Here is a 22,722-nt window from a genome sequence, read left to right on the forward strand (position 1 = left end):
TACATTTGGCTTTCAGGTTGTTTAACAGTTCATAATCACCGTTGTATCCAATTGTTAAACACACACACTCCAATAACCATTTTAGCCCATTTGGAATTTGGCTGTTCCGAGTGGGAAAATGGAAATAAAAACTTGTGTGTGTTAACAATCTCAGTTGTGTTTGACTCTGAAAGATTGTGATCACTTTGGTAAAGAAAAAAATAAGTCTGTTACCAACATTGGAAAAAAAACAAAAACAGAAAGCTTGCAAATGACCCCTGTATTTGTAAATGATGGGAATGCCCTCTAATGAAACAATAGAAAATATTGGCTAAGTGATGCTCAAAACTTTTCAGACATAATCCTGCCTTTACAAGGCTATTTGGCAACCTCAAGAGTGTCTATGAATCTATGGCACAGAATAACATTCGGGTAGATAGTGAGATCAGCCTTTGCTAAAAAACTAAAGGATCTGTACATGTTATGTCAGAGTTAGTTTAATCAAAAAGGCATCCAGAGCACTACATGGCAGGAAATCATGCTGCCATCAAGTGCTCTTGCAAATGGATAATATTCTTGCAAAGCTGCTGTCATATAGTGTTCCAGAAATGGGCTCCTAAGCATATGCACCTGCTTTTCAACAAAACATACCAAGAGAATGAAGAAAAATTGATAGTAAAAGAAAATAAGAAAGTTGTTTAAAATTGCATGCTCTATCTGAATCATGATAGAATAATTTTTCTTAAGCCGTCTGGCAGCCGTGTTTGCAACATTGTTTATAGAAATGTTATATATATTTACAAACACTGCTGCAATAGACTGCTATAGACACGTGCATACTCCTAAGCTCCTATTAGTCAACCTAGGTTTAGTCTTTAACAAAGAATAACAAAAGAACAAATCACATTTGATAATAGAAGTAAATTGGAATTGGAATTATGAAAGCTTAATTTGACTTTACTGTCTCTTTAATTACAGAGGTAAACAAAATTGATCCAGTAGTTCCATGCAAAATAGACAAATATTTGTATAGGTAGAACATAACCTCTTTTCCTGCTAGTATATATAGGTTTGGCAAGCGCTCATTTATATATTTCCCTAATTGGCCACAGAAATAGAGAAATAATACACAATATGAAAAACAGCTATATCCTGGGCTGCAAACTTTGCTAACAAAATGTCAGATGTATTTACTTTTAGAGCTTTTTTTGTAGGCTAATCAATTGCATTGAAATGATTAATATCTGATGTATATATATATAATGTCCCTTTAACAATTCTCTTCATAATGCATGTGGTGGTGTTAAAAGCAAATTGAAGAATAATCTGCATATTTCATTGCTGAGTTTTTGGCTAATTGCTGTTCTGAATCCTATCCAAGCACTGAGACCTGAATCCATCAGAAGAAAAACAGAATTTAAGACTAAAATAAGCTAATCCAATCCATCTGGCTCAACATGACAACCTCCTGAACAACAAACTGTAAGGTATTATATTTCACACATGGCAAATGTCCAGCATCTCATTTACAAACAAGTTTTACCTAAACAAATCAAAATCCATAAATATGAATCTGAGATTATTCCTTAAAAAAGAAAGAATTGGATGTTTAGATGATGTTTCGTATTTCTTTAACCCAATAATTGAAAAGCAATGTAATTAGTTTCATGCACAAACAGTGAGATTATTATTAATAGCATTGCGAAGCAGAGTTTATTTTACAAGGCTTTGGTTTAATCTATCATAAAGCACAAGTTTGGATGATTCAGGGATTTTGTAACAAATAAAATATGTGCATGAATTGCAAAATACAGCAAATTATGTTTTACATGAAGAAGCTGACAGCCAGGGATGATTTGAAAAAAAGAGACTTTTTTTTATATGAAAGCAGGACTGCCAGCGCTGAAAATGATGAACTAGTTTCCTAGGCACTTAATAGGCTGCCCTAGGGCCCTGCTTTTTATTGGCATAAAAAGGTCAAAATTGAAATGTGCGTGGGTGCATTTGTATTTTAAATATAAAAATGTTTGCACTATACTAGAGATTTGCATTTCTAACGAAAAACGGATATTTGTTTTGTTTTAACAAAATTATTTTCCGAATGAATGCACCAACAAAGTTTAAAGAAAATGAAAAAAATAATGAAGAAATTCTTCAGTATTTATTTGTTTTCTTTAAATTACCTTTAAGAGGTTAAATACTTACCTTTAGCGTGCTGGAGAGCCGCACAAACCATTCTCCTTTAGCAGAGGCCCTTGAAGCAGCCGTGCTAAGCGTCCTGTTAGTATCGCCAGTGTTCTGTCAACATTAGCTCCCTTGTCGAGATTTGCTACTTCCATGTGTGCATGCGCACAATTACGCAATCGCACTCCACCTATGTATCAAAAGAGTGTGTGGAATGTGATCATGTAATTACATTTATTGTTAAAGTGGAAAAATCACATACAGGTGCATATGCGTTTGGTACGTTGTCGAGATTTGCTAAACACATGTGCAATCGCAATATTAGTATAAAGCCCATAATTGCCTATCGACTTACTTATCTTTTCTATTTTGTTAGTGGATATTCCTTTCATTAGCATCATTAGTTATGTTAAATGCCACAATACATTATCTGGCACAATGAATGAGAATCTCTAGCAACCCGAAAAAGTAATAATTACAAATTAAACATACAGCAAACTAGAGATTGTGTGTAGGCAAACAATTTGTTTCATCTGAAAGATTTGTTTTGGATTTTTTTTCACTGTTTAGTTCAGTATCGTTATCTCCAATGGGAAAATCAAATATGTACAGCTAATTTTAACAAAAATCTTACATTCTTCTTGAAAAAGGCCCTTGTTTGGGCTGAAACGCGTCGACTTTTAGACAAATCGGGCTCAAATATTCCCCTGACTTCATGCAAACATCGATCCTGGTGAGCACTATTTCATTAGGAATATTTATTTAGTAGGTTTTGCACATTTGTATTTCCTCTTTTTAAGGTATACTCACAGTGGAGATTCCCTGAACATTAAGGATCCACAAGGATTTTTTCAACATCCCTATTTTATTTTTATTTTTACATGTGTACACATACTTTTTTCTGCTTCTACACAATTATTATCACTTGGATTACTATTTTTCACAAAATGTTTTCCCTATTGGAGGATTTCCTTTTCTTTTCTTCCATTTAGGATCACCTTATTTTGGACTTAATCAACCGGGACTATTAGGTCACTTTACTGTTCTAACTCCCATATTTGGGACTCACACAGATCGAGAGATAATTTGAAAGATCTGCTTTAGCGATTTTTGTTTTATTTGTAATAATACTGTGTTTTTTATTGTATTATGTTGAATGTTTTATCTCATAATAAATTTACGTATCTATCTAAATTACACCTGATATCATACTTAAGCCAGTTGGTGCTCCTATTCCACGCAACATTGTATTCTTATTTTTTTATCTAGTTAGGTGATCAAGTATAGTGAGCTTGTTTGATTGTTTGGCGCTGTTAACCACATTTCCTTTTTTCTGGAAAAGCAAATATATACAACCAATTTTAACAAAAAATGTGCATTCTAGATGTGACGAATCAAACCTTCTCAGCGTCACAATAGAGGAGTGTGGGCATGAAGGGGTTAATGGCACACAGCTCTGGTTCCCTTAACCTTGCAACTCTGCAAAAGGATCTTAAAAGAGACACCACATTAACCCCAAATCTTGTCCACGCTGCTCTAACAATTTCTCTGCTGCCACCACCAAAAACTTTTAAATTAAAGGGGAGTTTTGGGGAACCCCTAAAAACTCACACTATTTATCAATTAGGTAACGTGCCTTTAACCTTGTCTCAAAAGGAGTGTGAATTTGGATATTAGAGCCCAAAAGACAGAATGAGATTTTCTATGTGTTTAATAACAAAATATCAATACAGGTTACACAGTGCAAAATTATAAAGACATTCAAAATAACATACAAATGCAAAGCTACAGTTCTTTAAAAAGAAAATGGGACATGAAAAGAATTACACACAATCTCTAACTTATTACCAAGTTCCTTTAGATATGTGGAGAACTGCCATTCCAGATGTTTAGTGGTTTGGTCCCAAGGGCAGTTCTGACTAAAATGTCTTTCTGTTGCATACTTCAACCAAATTTTCTTTGTCTTGTCAAAGACAACACCCGGGTTATAATTTACAACGAGTCCAGCCAATGCAAAGAAGTCTTAGCTCCCACTATCAGTCTCCAAGGGGAGGAGCGTTCTGCATTCCTACACACAGTTACACTACTAAGGAGGGGGGTTTCAGCTTACAGCTTTTCTGAAAGCAGTTTTCACACACAGGAAAAAGCAATTCACATTAACCTTTTCCAGGTTGAGAACACAGTACCACCTTTGCAGGGTAGCCAATCCAGGTATCAACTACTCCACGTGATTGTATCATGACACCTCCCCTTTTAAAATGGCGGAAATAGGGGGTCATCCCACGCTGATCCCCTATGTCAACCTAAATCCTAGTCTTTCCTTGTTCATAAGACCAGATCTGCCCTTTCAGCACACTCTCAGCATTCATTTGGCCCCTGTAATAATTAGCATCAGCTGACACAATTTCTCTCGTGGAGGACATTTACTTGCAGGATATCACACATTCGCTCTCCCTCATAAAAGGATCTAAGATAAATTCTTGCTATGCTTAGGTCAGATACTCCACTGTTTACACCTACCCCAGTATGCTCTGTAGGAGTAGCAGGTTCATTAGTCACTGCAGCTACATCTCCCTCCCCCTCTTCTTCACATCTGCCATTCCTGTAGGGGAGGTCCACAGCCACACCCAGGGTCCCATCCTGCTTTACTCTCTGTAACAGGACAGGATGTACTCTGGCCCCTACACCAGCCATGCCATTCACTCCTCCTTGCATATGCAATGCTAGTTCTAGCACAGAAGGGTATACACACTCAGTTTGGCCTTCTGCCCAGCCCTGCTGCTCTCTCACATTCCCACACACTGCATCAGGCATCCCATTGTCACAATTAATGGCAGTATAACCCTTTTCACTGGCACAATACAGTACTGGTACAGGTTCAGGTAAATCATAATTAACACTAGGTTCTCCCTCCCAGCACCCAGGTTCAATAGAAGCAACATTGTTACAAACATCTTCAATACATCCCTCCCTAGGCTCTCCCTCCCAGAACCCAGGTTCAATAGAAGTAATATTGTCACAAACATTTCCAATACATCCCTCTTCATCAGAACAAGACATTACTGGTGTACACAAAGGCAGAGCTGCATTAACCCTCAGCCCCCCTCCCAGCAATTATGTTCAAGGGAATCATTCTTCATTCTTTGGTGGGATACCTCCAGCTCTGGTGCAGCTAGCGATGTGTCCATCCCTAGCTTCCCCTCTGGGTCCCCCACAGTGTCACACAGTACCTCAGTTGGTGCAGGGCCCTCTACTGGCCCTTCCAGGTTGCAGGTGTTGTCTTCTGCGGCGTACTGATAAAGCATCTGGCCCACATCATCCCCCAGCAAAACAACAGGGATATCCGCAGAAATCCCTACCTCCTGCAAACCTTTTCCCACACCCCAATCCAGGGACACACATGCCGCAGGGCACTCCCCGCAAACTTCTTCATTATCCACAGTCTCTCCTGGGATAATATCCTCTGCCACTTCAGGGCACACCAAGCGATATCCAGCCCCAGTGTCCTGAAGTCTCATGGTCACACAGTCTCCCTCTGTGACACTCTGCAGATTACCTGCTGACCCACCCACAAACAAAGCTGCTGCAGGTTTCCCTGCTGTATTCCCACCCCAGACTGCATGTTGAGGTTTCTCCTTGGTGGGGCAGGCAAAACTCAGGTGCCCAAACTTATGGCACCAAATGCATGGCCGGGTATCCCCCTTGCCCAATGCAACTTCTGCCCCCTTGATGGGAGATGTTCCAGGGGAAGATATTTCTGTAGATTCGGTTGTCCATTGCTGGCACATTCCCTCCAGGGAGGTGATACAGCTTGCACAGTGGAACACTTGGCTACTGGGGCTTCGTTGTTAGTGCTGTCTGTAGCCCCTGCTGCAGGTTCCATTCCCAGGAGCACTCTTCTGGCCAACGGGATCACTATCTGGAAAATATATTGCAAAAATTCTGGGTACAGGAGAGGTGCCTCGGTTATGGTAAACTTAAAAACCTCTAGCACATGTCTCCGCTGGGTATCCCTTATAGATATTTCGTGCTCTCTTTTTCTCTCAGCAGCTTCTTTCTCTCTTTTTCTCTCAGCAGCTTCTCTCTTTTTCTCTCAGCAGCCTCTCTCTCTCTCTCTTTTTCTCTCAGCAGCCTATCTCTCTCTCTTTTTCTCTTAGCAGCCTCTCTTCTTCTCTTCTCCTCTTGATACTTGAGGATCAGTTAAATTCTTAGTTTGGGTTCAACATTCCCCAAGTATCTGAGTGCTGTCTGTAGCTCAGACTCCATGACACTTACAGGGTTAACAGCACCAGGTAACATTCTTTGGGCTACAGGAGGGTCAACAGTGTTGGGTACCAGGTCTTGAGTTACAGCTTCCACAGTAACCCTTTCTGTGACTGTTTCAAACTCTGTTTTGAGGCCCTCTGCCTCCTGCAATTTCAGCATCAGCTGTTCTTTCCCTTTGCCAAGAATAGTAATTACTCTTTTCTTGCAAAGAAACTCCAGAGACCATTCAGGCATTCTCCTATATTCTTCCATACTGAGCGTAGCAACAAACAACAAGAGGAAGGGAAAAATAACTGCTTCTTTGCACTGTATATCTCTCTAATTAGGCACTGAGTTCTGTCTTTTGGGAAATTACACAAAAACATGCAATTTCTTTTAGTACTATCTAAATAGCACTAAAAAACTCTAAATATCCCCACTGCTGCCAGCCAGTATGTGACGAACCAAACTTTCTCAGCATCACAATAGAGGGGTGTGGGCATGAAGGGGTTAATGGCACACAGCTCTGGTTCCCTTAACCTTGCAACTCTGCAAAAGGACCCTAAAAGAGACACCACATTAACCCAAATCTTGTCCACACTGCTCTAACAATTTCTCTGCTGCCACCACCAAAAACTTTTAAATTAAAGGGGAGTTTTGGGGAGTCCCTAAAAACTCACACTATTTAACAATTAGGTAACGTGCCTTTAACCTTGTCTCAACAGAAGTGTGAATTTGCATTTGGATATTACAGCCCACAAGACAGAATGAGAATTTCTACGTGTTTAATAACAAAATATCAATACAGGTTACACAGTGAAAAATTATAAAGACATTCAAAATAACATACAAATGCAAAGCTACAGTTCTTTAAAAAGAAAATGGGACATGAAAAGAATTACACACAATCTCTAACTTATTACCAAGTTCCTTTAGATATGTGGAGAGCTGCCATTCCAGATCTTTAGTGGTTTGGTCCCAAGGGCAGTTCTGACTAAAAAGTCTTTCTGTTGCATACTTCAACCAAATTTTCTTTGTCTTGTCAAAGACAACGCCCGGGTTATAATTTACAATGAGTCCAGCCAATGCATAGAAGTCTTAGCTCCCACTATCAGTCTCCAAGGGGAGGAGCGTTCTGCATTCCTACACACAGTTACACTACTAAGGAGGGGGGTTTCAGCTTACAGCTTTTCTGAAAGCAGTTTTCACACACAGGAAAAAGAAATTAACATTAACCTTTTCCAGAACACAGTACCACCTTTGCGGGGTAGCCAATTCAGGTATCAACTACTCCACATGATTGTATCATGACACTAGATTTTTAACAATTCCAACGAGGGGCTTGATATCTCCTATAGAAAGAAATGTAGCTAGCTGGAAAGGGAAACTTTGCTGGGGGGAGAGCAAAGATAGCAGCAAGCACGGGGTGCACTTTAAAAATTAAATCCTGCACAAAAAACAAAACACATTGCGCTGCTTTCTGCGTATAGCATCTTACCATTGCCTTTCGTATACATGTGTTTTTCTATATTAGAGAATTAAGTATTTTGCCACAAACTCTCCAACTTTTAGTTTGTGAGAAAAAAATGGGTGATTTGTAGGGAGAAAATATTTATATAATTACGCTTGGATTTGAGAGACAATTTTATATACGCCCATGGAACGTACACGTTCAGCCCATTTTTACAATAAAACTGCAATAACGCTTTGTATTTTGTATTAATGAGTATGACTTTCTATATGTTTTTTGCACATCCAGTGTACATAAATTACGATTTGCACTGTGCATATTTAATACGATTTATTGATAAATTACAATTTTTGGTGAAGAATTTTGGTACGATTTTTGATGCACCTTAACAATACATTTCTGGCATATTTTTGTGTGAATAGTTCAATTATTCATTTTGTATGATTTTTAAATTACAATTTTTATTGTATACTTTTGTAATTTATGCATCTCCTTCCCATGCAAAAATGCAGTATAAGCCACTTAGTGAGACACCCTGCTTTTAGGGTAAAAACTGGCTTTAGATAATTCCACCAGGGAAGCAGAAGTACAGGCAAGCATTCTTTAACAATCTAGCCAACCCAGATACCTTTAGATAATCTTGCCCACAGTGCAAATATTAAGTTGAAATAAGCCATAAGTAAGAATAAAACTATTGTAAAATACATTTAATCGGGCTCAGACATTATCTGCAAATAAAAAGCAGAGTATAATAGATCTGTATATTGTAACATATGTTTTTATGTGACAGCACTTTATAGGATATCATCAAACATGAATTATAGTGCACACCAGGGGTGTAACTACAGGGTGCTCAGAGGTAACAATTAAAGGGACATGAAACCCAAATTTTTTCTTTCATGATTTAGTAAAAGCATGCCATTTTAAACAACTTTCTAATTTACTTCTCTTATCTAATTTGCTTCATTGTCTTGATATCCCTTGCTGAAAAGCATATCTAGATATGCTCAGTAGCTGCTGATTGGAAGCTGCACATAGATGTCTCATGTGATTGGCTCACCCATGTGCATTGCTATTTCTTCAACAAAGGATAAATAAAGAATGAATCAAAATAGATAATAGAAGTAAATTGGAATGTTATTTAAAATTGTATTATTTACCTGAATCATGAAAGAAAAAAATTGGGTTTAGTGTCCCTTTAAGACTGGGCCCGCACATCCAGGGCACCCATCTGGCCTTGCAGTCAGTAGTGCATCAATACAGGGGTGTCTGGTGGAACCCATGCTCCCCCTACAGACCTCCCAACTGTCTCTATTTATGAGCTTTGTCCCTCTGTCCCTCTAAGAGAGCCACATGTCCCTATTTGCAGAATTTTTCTTGGACCCACCCAGATATACACATAAATCCCCCAGACACACTCACAGTTCTAGGATAATACACTTCCTGCTTTTTATTTGCAGATTATGTCTGGGCAGAAGATAATATGTATTTTACAATAGTTTTCTTATGGCTTATTTCAACTTAATATTTTAGATCCCCATAAAATCAGAAATAAAGCTATTGCAATATTCTTCCTTAAATATTATGCCTGCATTTGCTGTAAAACTGTGAAAAGTTTGCATGTAGTAGTGTGTTCAATGAGGATGGAGTATCTTCATCAGTCTTTAGTATGTTGAAATTTCACCAGACGTTTCAAAAGGTGTATCCATAAAGTAATTATATAAGCTACAAGTTTAATATATCTTTAAAGGGACACAATACTCATATGCTAAATCATGTGAAAGTGATGCAATATAACTGTAGAAAGATGATAAGAAAATATCACCTTAGCATCTCTATGTTAAAAAGATATTTTACCTCAAAATGTCTTCAGCTCACCAGAGTAAGTGCTGTGTAAACAGTTATACTTCAGCTGCTGTCCATCTGCAAGTTGAAAAAAAAAACGATAACCAATCAGCATCAGCAGTGTTGAGGTAATGCTTTGCCTTTGCTGTGATCTCCTGAGATTTCATAGAACTTCCTTAAACTGAATAGGAAAATAACATGACTGTGCCTACACGTGACAGATGCACACTCCCTAGCAAGTCTGGGACAAGCATCCTGAATAGCATCTTAAAGTCTCTTTACAGTGTGTGTTAATACTTAGGGAATTTGAGGTAAAATATATTTTTTTACATAGTGATGTTCATGTCATGTGCTTTAACATTTGGATATCATGTTCCTTTAAGTTTTTAAATTTACAGCCTATATTTCTTTAAAATAGTTTTATAATACATTTAAAAGGACAACAAACCTACGAACTAATGTTATATAATTCTGCACATAGTGCAGAATTATATAACATTAGCTTAGCGCCAAATTTATAAAACAAAAGATTGCAAAGATATATTTAAAAATACATATTTACTGACCGCTGCTCCTGACTGAGCGGGTCTTAATTTGCATAAGCACATGGTGAGCACGCTGTCTAGTCACAGTCAGTCCCATCGCGCCATTAAATTGAATGTACATTCAGTTTAATGGCGTGATCGGGACGGCTGTAACTAGAAAGCGTGCCCGCGATGCGCTTATGCAATTTAAGACCCGCTCAGTAGAGTCAGGAGCAGCAGTCAGTAAAATTGCATTTTTAAATATATAGAGCCTACTTATCAACCAGTCAACTGTGCTGCATTCGCTGGCACCAATACGTTTGCCTGACATCGCCTAACTTTGCTGCCGTGGACCTGAATACGTTCTTCATATTTAACAAAAAAGCTGTCAAAAAGCCACGCACCAAGTACGGGGCGATGAGCAGGGGACTGTTGTTAACTAACAGTCATCAATCTTGCTGATCTTCGGCTTTTTCCCAGCTTTATTTGTATACTGTCACTAAGCACAGCCACTATACTAAACTGTTTAACCCCTATCCCGCCGCTCCCGGACCCCGCCGCCACTCTAATAAAGTTATTAACCACTATTCCTCCACTCCCGGAGCCCACCGCCACCTACATTATGTTAATACCCCCTAATCTGCCAACTCCTATACCGCCGCCACCTACATTATGTTATTAACCCCTAATCTGCTGCCCCCTACACCGCGGCCACTCTAATAAAGTTGTTAACCCCTGTCCTGCCGCTCCCGGAGCCCACCGCAACTAAATAAATGTATACTATTAACCCCTAAACCGCCAGCCCCCCACATCGCCATAAACTAAATTAACCTATTAACCCCTAAACCTAACAACCCGCTAACTTTATATTAAATATTAACTCATCCCTATCTTATAATAAATTTAAACTTACCTTTAGATTTAAATTAAACTATATTAAACTATATTAAACTAATAATAAACCTATTCTAACTATTATGATAAAATTACATTAAACTATATTAAACTAATAATTAACCTATTCTAACTATTATAATAAAATTACATTAAACTATATTAAATTAATAATTAACCTATTCTAACTATTATAATAAAATTACATTAAACTATATTAAATTAATTATTAACCTATTCTAACTATTATAATAAAATTACATTAAACTATATTAAATTAATAATTAACCTATTCTAACTTTTATACTAAAATTACATAAAACTACAAATTAAAATAACTATATTCTATATTTAAACACCTAACCCTACTCAAATAATTTAAATCTAAACTAAAAAATTGCTAAGTTACCAAAAACTAACAACTAAGTTACAAAAAATAACAAACACTAAGTTACAAAAAAAAATAAACACTAAGTTACAAAAAATAAAAAATAAATTATCAAAGCTTTAAACTAATTACACCTAATCTAAGGGCGCTATGAAAATAAAAAAAGCCCCCCCAAAATAAAAAAAACCTTAACCTACAATAAACTACAAATAGCCTTTAAAAGGGCTTTTTGCGGGGCACTGCCCCAAAGAAATCAGCTCTTTTACCTTTTAAAAAAATACAAACAACCCCCCAACAGTAAAACCCACCACCCACACAACCAACCCCCCAAATAAAAAGCTAACTAAAAAAACTTAAGCTCCCCATTGCCCTGAAAAGGATTGAGCTTTCATCCTATTGGCTGATTGGATCAGCCAATAGGATGAAAGCTCAATCCTATTGGCTGATTGCAACAGCCAATAGGATTATTTCTACCTTAATTCCGATTGGCTGATAGAATTCTATCAGCCATTCGGAATCTAAGGGACACCATCTTGGATGACATCATTTAAAGGAACCTTCATTCGTCGTTAGTCCATAGGAAGAAGAAGATGCTCCGCGTCGGATGTCTTGAAGATGGACCCGCTCCGTGCCGGATGGATGAAGATAGAAGATGCCGTCTGGGTGAAGACTTCTGCGGGCTTGGATGAAGACTTCGGCCGGCTTCTTGGAGGACTTCTTGCCGCTTGGATGAAGACTTCTCCCGGCTTCTTGGAGGATGGATGTTGGATCCTCAAAACTGTAAGTCGATCTTCATGGGTTAGTGTTAGTATTTTTTAAGGGTTTATTGGGTGGGTTTTATGTTTAGATTAGGGTTTTGGGCTGCAAAAGTGCTAAATGCCCTTTTAAGGGCAATGCCCATCCAAATGCCCTTTTCAGAGCAATGTGGAGCTTAGGTTTTTTTAGTTAGCTTTTTATTTGGGGGGTTGGTTGTGTGGGTGGTGGGTTTTACTGTTGGGGGGTTGTTTGTATTTTTTTTTACAAGTAAAAGAGCTTATTTCTTTGGGGCAATGCCCCGCAAAAGGCCCTTTTAAGGGCTATTTGTAGTTTATTGTAGGTTAGGTTGTTTTTTTTTTATTTTGGGGGGGGGTTATTTTAATAGGACCCTTAGATTAGGTGTAATTAGTTTAAAGCTTTGATAATTTCTTTTTTCTTTTTTGTAACTTAGTGTTTATTTTTTCGTGTAATTTAGTGTTTGTTAATTTTGGTAACTTAGTTGTAAGTTTTTTGTAACTTAGTAATTTTTTAGTGTAGATTTAAATTATTTAAATAGGGTTAGGTGTTTATATATAGAAAATAGTTATTTTAATTTGTAGTTTAATGTAATTTTAGTTTAAAAGTTAGGGTAGATTAATTATTATTTTAATATAGTATAAGGTAATTTTAGTATAATAGTTTAGGGTAGATTAATTAGTAATTTAATATAGTTTAATGTAATTTTAGTATCATATTTAGGGTAGATTAATTAATAGTTTAATATAGTTTAATTTAATTTTAAAGGTAAGTTTAAATTTATAATAAGATAGGGATGAGTTAATATTTAATATAAAGTTAGCGGGTTGTTAGGTTTAGGGGTTAATAGGTTAATTTAGTTTATGGCGATGTGGGGGGCTGGCGGTTTAGGGGTTAATAACTTTATTTTGTTGTGGTGCGCTCCGGGAGCGGCGGGATAGGGGTTAATAACTTTATGTAGGTGGCGGCAGTGTAGGGGGCAGCAGATTAGGGGTTAATAAGTATAATGTAGGTGGCGGCGGTGTCGGGACGGCAGAATAGGGGTTAATAAGTATAATATAGGTGGCGGCGGTGTAGGGGGCGGCAGATTAGGGGTTAATAACATTAAGTAGGTGGCGGCGGTGTAGGGGGCGGCTGATTAGGGGTGTTTAAACTCGGAGTACATGTAAGGGTGTTAGGTGTAAATGTTACTTATAATCTCCCATAGGAATCAATGGGATATCGAGCAGCAGCGAACATAGCTCTCGCTGCTTTCAGATTGCTATTGATTCCTATGGCATATGCTGACTCCAGGGCGACTGATTGAAAACCAGGTACGCTGGGCCGGAATAGTGTCGAGCATACCTGGTAGATTTTTGATAATTTGCAAAAGTAGTCAGATAGTGCCAAATTTGCATTCGGAACACCTGTAGTGACGTAACCATCGATCTGTGTCGGACTGAGACTGGCGGATCGTATGTTACGTCACAAAATTCTACTTTTGCCGGTCTGTAGCCTTTGATAAATAAGGCGAATCAAGCTCTCCACAATTACGCTGCGGAATTCCAGCGTATTTGCAGTTGACGGCTTGATAAATAGGCCCCATAATCTCTGCAATCTTTTGTTTTATAAACTTGGCGCTAAGCTAATGTTATATAATTCTGCACTAGCTTTTGGTTGGTGCCATCTTATGTGACATTATAAACGTTTGTAGTCTTTCCTTCCTGTGCTTCTGTGTTATCTGAAACTACTTAATTTCATAAAGATCAGGGACACAATTTTGTAAACCTTTTTCTAATGGGTAATTTTTTGCCTCCTTGGAACCTGCAAATTAACAGTCACCTGAAACCTACTATCTCCTAACAAATGTATCTACTTTTTGCCTGATATAATTCTCACAACTCAGTACACATGGTGGGGTAATGCACCCCCACTAGGCAAGGATGGATGATTTGATAAAATAATAATTAATAAATAAATAAAACATTATGGGAAAGCGTCATGCCACAGAATTTTTCAGTAAAACGTACTTTCCCTCTAAACCAGGCACAGGTCTTGTTGGCCAAGGTCAAAATATTACTTTGTTTCATGCACTCCTTTATATACCTCAGTAAATGTTATTGTTAATCTTTCCAACACTAGTGAGGGAGGGTTGTGACTGATTCTAAGCCACTCTAACCCAATTCTCCTGTATCATAGATATTTCATACTTACCCTTCCATCTAAAGACAGCCTCATAGACTCTCTTACAGAAACACACTCATCTCTTTTACCCCCTTATATATAATTTTCTGTTACAGATCATACACCCTCTCCTTTACTCCCTTTTTATAACACTACTTGTTACAGATCATACACCCTCTCCTTTACCCCCTATATGTCATTACTTGTTACAGATCATACACCCTCTCCTTTACCCCCTATATGTCATTACTTGTTACAGATCATACACCCTCTCCTTTACCCCCTATATGTCATTACTTGTTACAGATCATACACCCTCTCCTTTACCCCCTATATGTCATTACTTGTTACAGATCATACACCCTCTCCTTTACCCCCTATATGTCATTACTTGTTACAGATCATACACCCTCTCCTTTACCCCTATATGTCATTACTTGTTACAGATCATACACCCTCTCCTTTACCCCCTATATGTCATTACTTGTTACAGATCATACACCCTCTCCTTTACCCCCTATATGTCATTACTTGTTACAGATCATACACCCTCTCCTTTACCCCCTATATGTCATTACTTGTTACAGATCATACACCCTCTCCTTTACCCCCTATATGTCATTACTTGTTACAGATCATACACCCTCTCCTTTACCCCCTATATGTCATTACTTGTTACAGATCATACACCCTCTCCTTTACCCCCTATATGTCATTACTTGTTACAGATCATACACCCTCTCCTTTACCCCCTATATGTCATTACTTGTTACAGATAATACACCCTCTCCTTTACCCCCTATATGTCATTACTTGTTACAGATCATACACCCTCTCCTTTACCCCCTATATGTCATTACTTGTTACAGATAATACACCCTCTTCTTTACCACCTTTTTATAACACTACCTGTTACAGATCATGCACCTTCTCTTTTAGCCCCTTTTTAACTCTACCTGTTACAGATCACACACCCTCTCCATGAACCCAATATGTTTCATGAATTACTGACCACACTCTTTATCAAGGCATCCGCTCATATATCAACAAAACTTAAAGAACTCTCTCATCCATCATATTCAGTTTGACATTCCATTCTGCATACTAGCTCTGTAATAAGCTGTTTTCTGGACTCAGTTTGGTTTCCCACAGCTTTTAGCAGAACGTGATTATTTTGATACACTTCATGTCTTAGTGGGCATGTACTGCATATGGGAACTATGAAAAGAACCACTATGCTTGCAGATAACCATGGTGTATGTTTATATTCATTAAATATATATGACATTAAATATTAATGACTATAATGGTCATAAACATAGAATTCTAGATTAATAAATAAAATATGAATTCAACAAAAGGGGTTATTAGGAATATTGTATTATTATTATTATTTATGCTAATGCATCTATATTTGTTTAGGCATAAAGCTCCATTCAGGGCCTGATAATTCGACCCCTAAGTGAAGACAACAATATCTTATGTCATTTAGACAATATTTACATAACACAGCTTATACATGTAACCTAAAGGTAGTCTAATATCATTTGTAATACTTGTGTATGCATAGTACCTTCAGAAAGATAATACAGTACTGTAATCAGAAAGGTAATAGTTGTTCTTTTAAATAAATATAGACAATTATTTAGCATTTTAGAACACAAAAAACAAAAACAAACCAAAGACACAGGCAGAGAAGATTGTGACTTACAGGTGGGGTGAAATTGTTATTTATATATATATATATATATATATATATATATATATATATATATATATATATATTTTTTTTTTTTTTATTTTATTTTTTTAATTAAAAAGTTCGTTTTTTGGAACTCCAGATTTGGGGATTTGTACCACTAATTGTATTGTATTGTAATATGCATAGAGTATTTCAGCAATTAAGCATTGCACATAACAAAGGGTTTATGTGCAAAATAAATAGTTTAGGTTATCATCTCTGCTGTGGCTAATTAGAGACAGATATATTTGTACTGTATAAGAAATGAGTTCCTTTACTGATAGAATGTAGCAGGGTCTCTGTTCTGAATAATGCAATATGTTTAACTGGGCACAGTCAGACCCCCCCCCCCCCCCCCCCCCCCAACCACACACAATTTTCAGACATAAATTACAGGAAAATTGGAAAAAGTTAAAGGACCAGTAAATACAGTAGATTTGCATAATCAACAAATGCATGATAGGACAATGCAATAGCACTTAGTCTGAACTTCAAATGAGTAGTTATTTTTTTTCTGACAAATTTCAGTAATGTTTATTTCCACCCCCCCCCTGTATCATGTGACAGCCACCAGCCAATCACAAATGCATATACGTATATTCTGTGAATTCTTGCACATGCTCAGTAGGATCTGGTGACTCAAAAAATGTAAATATAAAAAGACTGTGCGCATTTTGTTAATTGAAGTAAATTGGCAAGCTGTTTAAAATTGCATGCCATGGGGTAGATTTAATAAGCAGCAGATGCTGCTTTCTACCCCCGTAGTTTCTGGTTCGCCGGACAACTTAACTTGTCCACCCCCTTTTAGGTGGGCAGACTTCAATCATCTCGATCTGATCGGGATGATTGACAACCCCTGCTAGCGGCCGGGAATTGGCCGCGAATGTGCAGGGGGCGGCATTGCAAAAGCATTTCACCAGAAATGCTTGTGCAATGTTAAGTGCTGACAGCGTATGCTGTTGGCATTTAGCGATGTTGGGCGGACATGATTCGCTACAGTGAATCATTTCCGCTCGACATATGGTAAATTGACCCCTATATCTGAGTCATAAAAGTTTATTTTTGACTTGAGTGTCCCTTTAATAATGGTTTACTGCACATATGGGGAATTAAGATTTAAGTTTGATGTTCTTTAAATAACAACCTTCATTTATGAAACCAAGCACCCAAAAATGTCTGAAAGCTTTGGCTAATATGGTACGTGTGATTAGAAGATCAGGATACAAACACCATGGGCTAAATTACAAGTGAAGCGCTAATTTATTGTGTGCCCATAAACAGGAGAATTTGCCCATTTACAGGAGCACAATAAATAACCAGCCAGATGTGGGGTGTTAGAAAAAAACAAAATTGCCTTTACATTGAAGTCTATGGGGACTGTGTTATTACTTAAAATATATGTATATGCTTATATATACATACATATGTGTTAATATGTGTATATACACATATAAACACATATATATGTATATGTTCTCATACATATATATTTAAACTTTGCTGCCCATTGCTGCACAACTTCTCTGCCGTGACTATCACCATGAGAACGAGGCTCCCGTGGGATCCTATGGAAGCTCATTCTCATGAGTGCAAAGCTCCCATGCAATGTGAACGGAAGGTCACGCTCGCATTGCGCTCAACTGCTAATTCCAGCGCACATTTGCGTGCGCTGGTATTACAAGTGGAGTGCAAATATCGTGCTTGCGAAAGTGCAACTTTGCGCTCCACTCATAATCTGGCCCCATGTCTTCTCGAGCTCGCGGTAGCAATTAGCTTTCTCAAAATTAACCAAAGATCAGATCTCTGTGCCCCAATTGCCCCCAAAATAAAGTGTGTTGTAGTTTTTAATAAAAAAATGCAGCATTTTTAATTTTTTAATAAAATAACTGCACAAAGCCGTTATGAGGGGTTAAAATGTGCGGGTGTGGAGTGTTAGAAAAAAAAACACTAAAAAATGACTATACATTGCAGTCTATGGCGACTGTTATTCCTATAAATATATATGAAAATGCTTATATACATACTGTATATATGTATGTGTTAATATGTGTATATACACATATAAACACATAAATATGTATGTATATATTCATATATATTTTAAATTTGCTGTCCGTCGCTGTGCATAGGTTCTGTGCCGTGTATAACGGCATCAGAAAGAGGCACCCATTGGAGCCTATGGACGCGCACTCCCGTGAGCACATTGCGGGACTCTTCTAATACCAGCGCACAATTGATTTTGCTGGTATTATGAGTGGAGTGCAAATATCATGCTTGCAAAAGCCCAATTTTGCGCTCCTCTAGTAATTTGGTTCTAAATAAGTTTACTATGAAATCTTGTGAGATTATGGTGAAATCCGGTAAGAACACAGTTAAGTGTGAATTCAGCACTGACTAGGTTGATTGGCTGCTTTTTTTCAGCATGCTGAAAACAGCTGAATGATAGACCTAAAGAAAATTTGAGGTAAAATATCTTCTTTTTTTACATAGAGATGTTTATGTGATATATTCATCTTTTTTTCTTTACAGATATGCTGCACCACTTTCAAGTGATTTTGTATATATCTTATGGTTGATACATAATTAGCTTTAATGAAACAATATCATAACAAAGATATTTACCAATATCTTTAGCCATGACTGGAAATGTAGTCATTTACTAGTAATAATTGCTGAGACCAATAAGAAATTAGCATAAAAGATAGACTTCCCCGTTTCCAACATGAAGTCTCATTTTTTAATCTGTTTCCTGTGAACATAGTTTTCCTGTAGGTCTTTTTATTTAGTCTTATTATTTTGGTTGATTATGATGGGGCTGACAACAAATTATAAAATGTGAAATGTATAATTATTAGATGAGTTGACATTTTCAATTAACTTATTTGTATGATATAAATAATACTATTATTATTTTTTATTATTATAATTATTATAATTATTACTTATTCGTAGATTCTGATGTGCTATTAAAATATTCTGTCTCTCCATACTGTATGTATATATACAAGGGGCCCTCGGTTTACGCCGGTTCAATTGGCGCCATTTCAGAATAACAACCTTTTTTTTAGTCATGTGACTGCTATTGAAAAGCATTGAGAAAGCAGTGCATTGATTAAAATAGCCAGTAGGTGGAGCTGTCCGATTGTGCTGCAGCAAAGATACACACAAGCAGGCTGAAATTAATCAGTGTAGCTAGTTAGACATGAGCTATCGAGCAGTTTTTATAGGAACAAGATCTTCCTGTCTATAAATCAGTCCAGATTGGAATGCATAAAAGGAACTGTTTGCAGTGTGATTATTTCATAAGGTTTATAGTGCAGTTTAGCAAATGTTTTTGTTAATTTAACTTACTTTAATTATATATTCTGTGTTGTGTGATTATTTGATACTGTTTATAATGCTGTTTAGCATTTAAAGTCTTCATTTCAAAGCTTTAAAAATAATGTATTAGGTGTTACTTATGACAATTTTGAGAGGTGTCTGAAATCTAACTCCCTCACTTCCCATTGACTTACATTATAAACTTGGTTGCAATTTACAACGGTTTCGATTTACAACCATTCCTTCTGAAACCTAACCCCGGCGTAAACTGAGGGCTACTATATATATTGGTCTGAGGAAGGGGAGTGTGTCCCCAAAACGTCACACTTGATTCATTATTTCACTAAAAGACCAGAGAGTGCTTTCCTCCATTTAAATATATATATATATATATATATATATATATATATATATATATATATATATATATATATATATATATATATATATATATATGTATATCAGTGATGTGCAGTCACTAGAGGCAGGTGAGGCAGTGCTTCACCTCTCATATGGGCAAAAATATATATTTTTTTAATTGGCTTTAAAAAAACAAATTGTAATTTTTTTTTCCCAGCATTTTTTTTTCTCACAGCTATATGTTGTGCAATGAAGAGGCACAAGCAGGTTTGCCCACCATTACACAACATGCTGCGCCATCTACTGGATGCAAGTGGTTAAGATCATTGCATGGCCCATTAACTGCTTATTTGAGGCAGTCCTATTTGGGCTGAACCAATCCAGCGAGAGGCATTAGTAAGTGGAACTTAGGGTTGGGGCTGGATGTTAAATCATATAAAACAAAACAAAAACGGAAAAAAACAACTTTCATATATTTTGTTGCTGTCCTGTGAACCTGCTAGCTTTGTTAAAGTGAAAAAGAGAGTTCTGTTCTTCCCCTCTAAGTGCAGTGGAATGTGCCACTGTCACTTCCTGAATCCTTACAAAGCAGGAAAAGAGGCACAGAGAGCAGTGTTTCAGCCACATCTTATTAAAGTAAGATTTTACTGAAAGGGATTCTGTTAGTGAAAATTATAATTTAATGAATTTGGTTTAGTGTTTTTTTTACTCTTTTACAGCAGGGTCGTTTTTGTATTTTGTTTACTCAAACTTTACACCCACTAACTTAGCAGCTTGCCTCTGTACTGCACACTAATGTATGGTCTCATTTAGTTATAGTCTCACTTAGTCTCTGTAGCTCTGCTGTTTTATTACTTAAAAATGCAGTGGTCCCTCTCCCCCCCCCCCTTGTGTGTGTGTGTCCCTCTATCTATCCATCTCTCTCCTTATTGTTGTTCTCCCCCATGGTCCTCTTTCTCTCTCTGTCTCTCTTCCTCCCCTCTGACTCTCATCCCTTATGTAATGAAAGAATCTATAAGCATAATTTGCAGCATTAAAGTAAAAAGTATATTTTAAACATAATTTTAATGGGCATGGTTTCTAGATCTCATAATCAGAGCAAGTATTGTGTTATCTGGCAAGAGTTTCTGTTACAATCCTTTTAGACTAAAATCAGATGTTTACTAAGTTGACCAGTTTTCCAAGACACCATTTAAAGGGACATGAAACCCATATGAAACCCATATGCAAATTTAAATAACTTTCCAATTTACATCTAATATCTAATTTTCTTCATTCTTTTGATGTCCTTTGTTGAAAATCATATCTAAATATGCTCAGTAGCTGCTGATTGGTGGCTGCACATAGATACCTCATGTTATTGGCTCACCCATGTGCATTGCTATTTCTTCAACAAAGGATATCTAAAGAATGAAGGCGTATCTGCCACTGCCTCACCAGCCTCTGACGTCACTGCACGTCACTGATATATATATATACCATTTTGTTTTTATTTTTAATAGGAAAATAGTAGGTACCTTTAAAAGGGCTGTTCTCAGTATCCATCTACTACTGAAGTGTATTTCAGTAATCCAGTATTGGCTATAAAAAAGATATTTAAATAATAAGCAGTAGAAGAAATCACACTCCCAGTGGGGGTGGATGAGATAAGTACTAAACTATTAATTTTCAATTGCTTTAGTGTTTTCTTATGTGTATACAGACAAAGATAAGTTGAGGAGGCCTTTGTATGAGAGAGAAAGAGAAGATAAAGATGTCTGTTTTATCTGCAAGCCCATCCCATTTCAATGGGTTGTGGTTTAGTGATTAAAAAAAAGAAGCTATTTCATATATAAACATAAACCTAAAAGGCGCACACACCCCATTCCTTTTTTACTCTGTAGCTGCAGCAAGGTATCGGAAACACATGAAACAGGAAACCAATATTACAGTACATTGTTGTTGTTTTTTCAAGAGAGACATTGTATGCAAATATTAAAAGTATTTAAACATGTTGACCTTTTTATTAAAAACACACAAAGTTAAAGCAAAGCTGCTTAAATTTATATGAAAACTAATAAAATAATACCAGGTGTATACTCCCCCCTAATACTCATTAGCTAAAAGGTGCAATAAGCATTTGTACCTTTTAGCCAGTGATTATTAAAAGAAACGTTGCAACTGAAATCCTCAATTTAATTTTAAGCAGCTTTTACTCCACATTATCAGCCAAAAAAATCAACAAGTTCAAAGACAGCTCTTTCATGTGGATGATAGAAAATTATTTATTTTTTTTCTCCTGAGGAGCAGTGGGCGTGATTTGTATGATTTTAAACAATGAGTGAAGAATGTGATGACCGCAGTATGTTTAGTCTACTACTCATGAAATGGCTGAAGCATATTAGACACTGTTTCCCTCCTATAAGGATATGTTTGTTTTAGCCTCCATTTTACTTATATATAAACCTTTCCTATTGGTTGGATCATCACCTCTTATTTATGCCTCGGGTATGTTAAGAGAGTTTTTAATTCAACTGGCCTTTTATTAAAAAAACATGTCACTGGCATAAAGAGCCATTTCAAGAAATAGCTTCATATTCCAAGAACTATTTAGATGGAGGGAAAAAATAGATTGCTTTAATTTTAGTTTTTTAAATGTTTCTAAAACAAATTCAGATTATTTGTTTTGTTTTAATAATAAAAAAAAACTCTCTTTATGATCACACTAATTTTTTAAATAAAAAAACAAAAATCTCTAAAAAGAGTATAGAAGTTACTAGGGATGTACCAGTGCCTGAAGCGTTTCATAAAGGAAAGCATTGAAGCACAAATTATACAACAGAAAATAACCAGATCC

At 36.7% G+C, this 22,722-nt stretch overlaps 1 protein-coding gene and 1 long non-coding RNA gene across 4 annotated transcripts in view; one reads left to right on the forward strand and one right to left on the reverse strand.

Moving 5' to 3' along the window:
• Positions 1 to 22,722, reverse strand: part of TBXA2R (thromboxane A2 receptor) — a 165,044-nt gene that overhangs the window by 72,799 nt on the left and 69,523 nt on the right. Inside the window, exon 1 of one of the 3 annotated variants that reach the window (XM_053703121.1) lies at positions 9,737 to 9,804. The exons of 1 other annotated variant lie outside the window; for it this stretch is intronic. The gene's annotated coding sequence lies outside the window, so the exon portion shown is untranslated. Of the gene's footprint in view, positions 1 to 2,184; positions 2,308 to 9,736; positions 9,805 to 22,722 lie in introns of those variants that run through there. One more of the 3 variants, XM_053703122.1, reaches the window with a different exon arrangement.
• Positions 1 to 22,722, forward strand: part of LOC128649706 (uncharacterized) — a 257,962-nt gene that overhangs the window by 54,693 nt on the left and 180,547 nt on the right. The gene's annotated exons all lie outside the window — the stretch shown is intronic.

This window comes from Bombina bombina, chromosome 2 (genome assembly GCF_027579735.1).
Source record: "Bombina bombina isolate aBomBom1 chromosome 2, aBomBom1.pri, whole genome shotgun sequence".
Taxonomy (NCBI): Eukaryota; Metazoa; Chordata; class Amphibia; order Anura; family Bombinatoridae; genus Bombina; species Bombina bombina.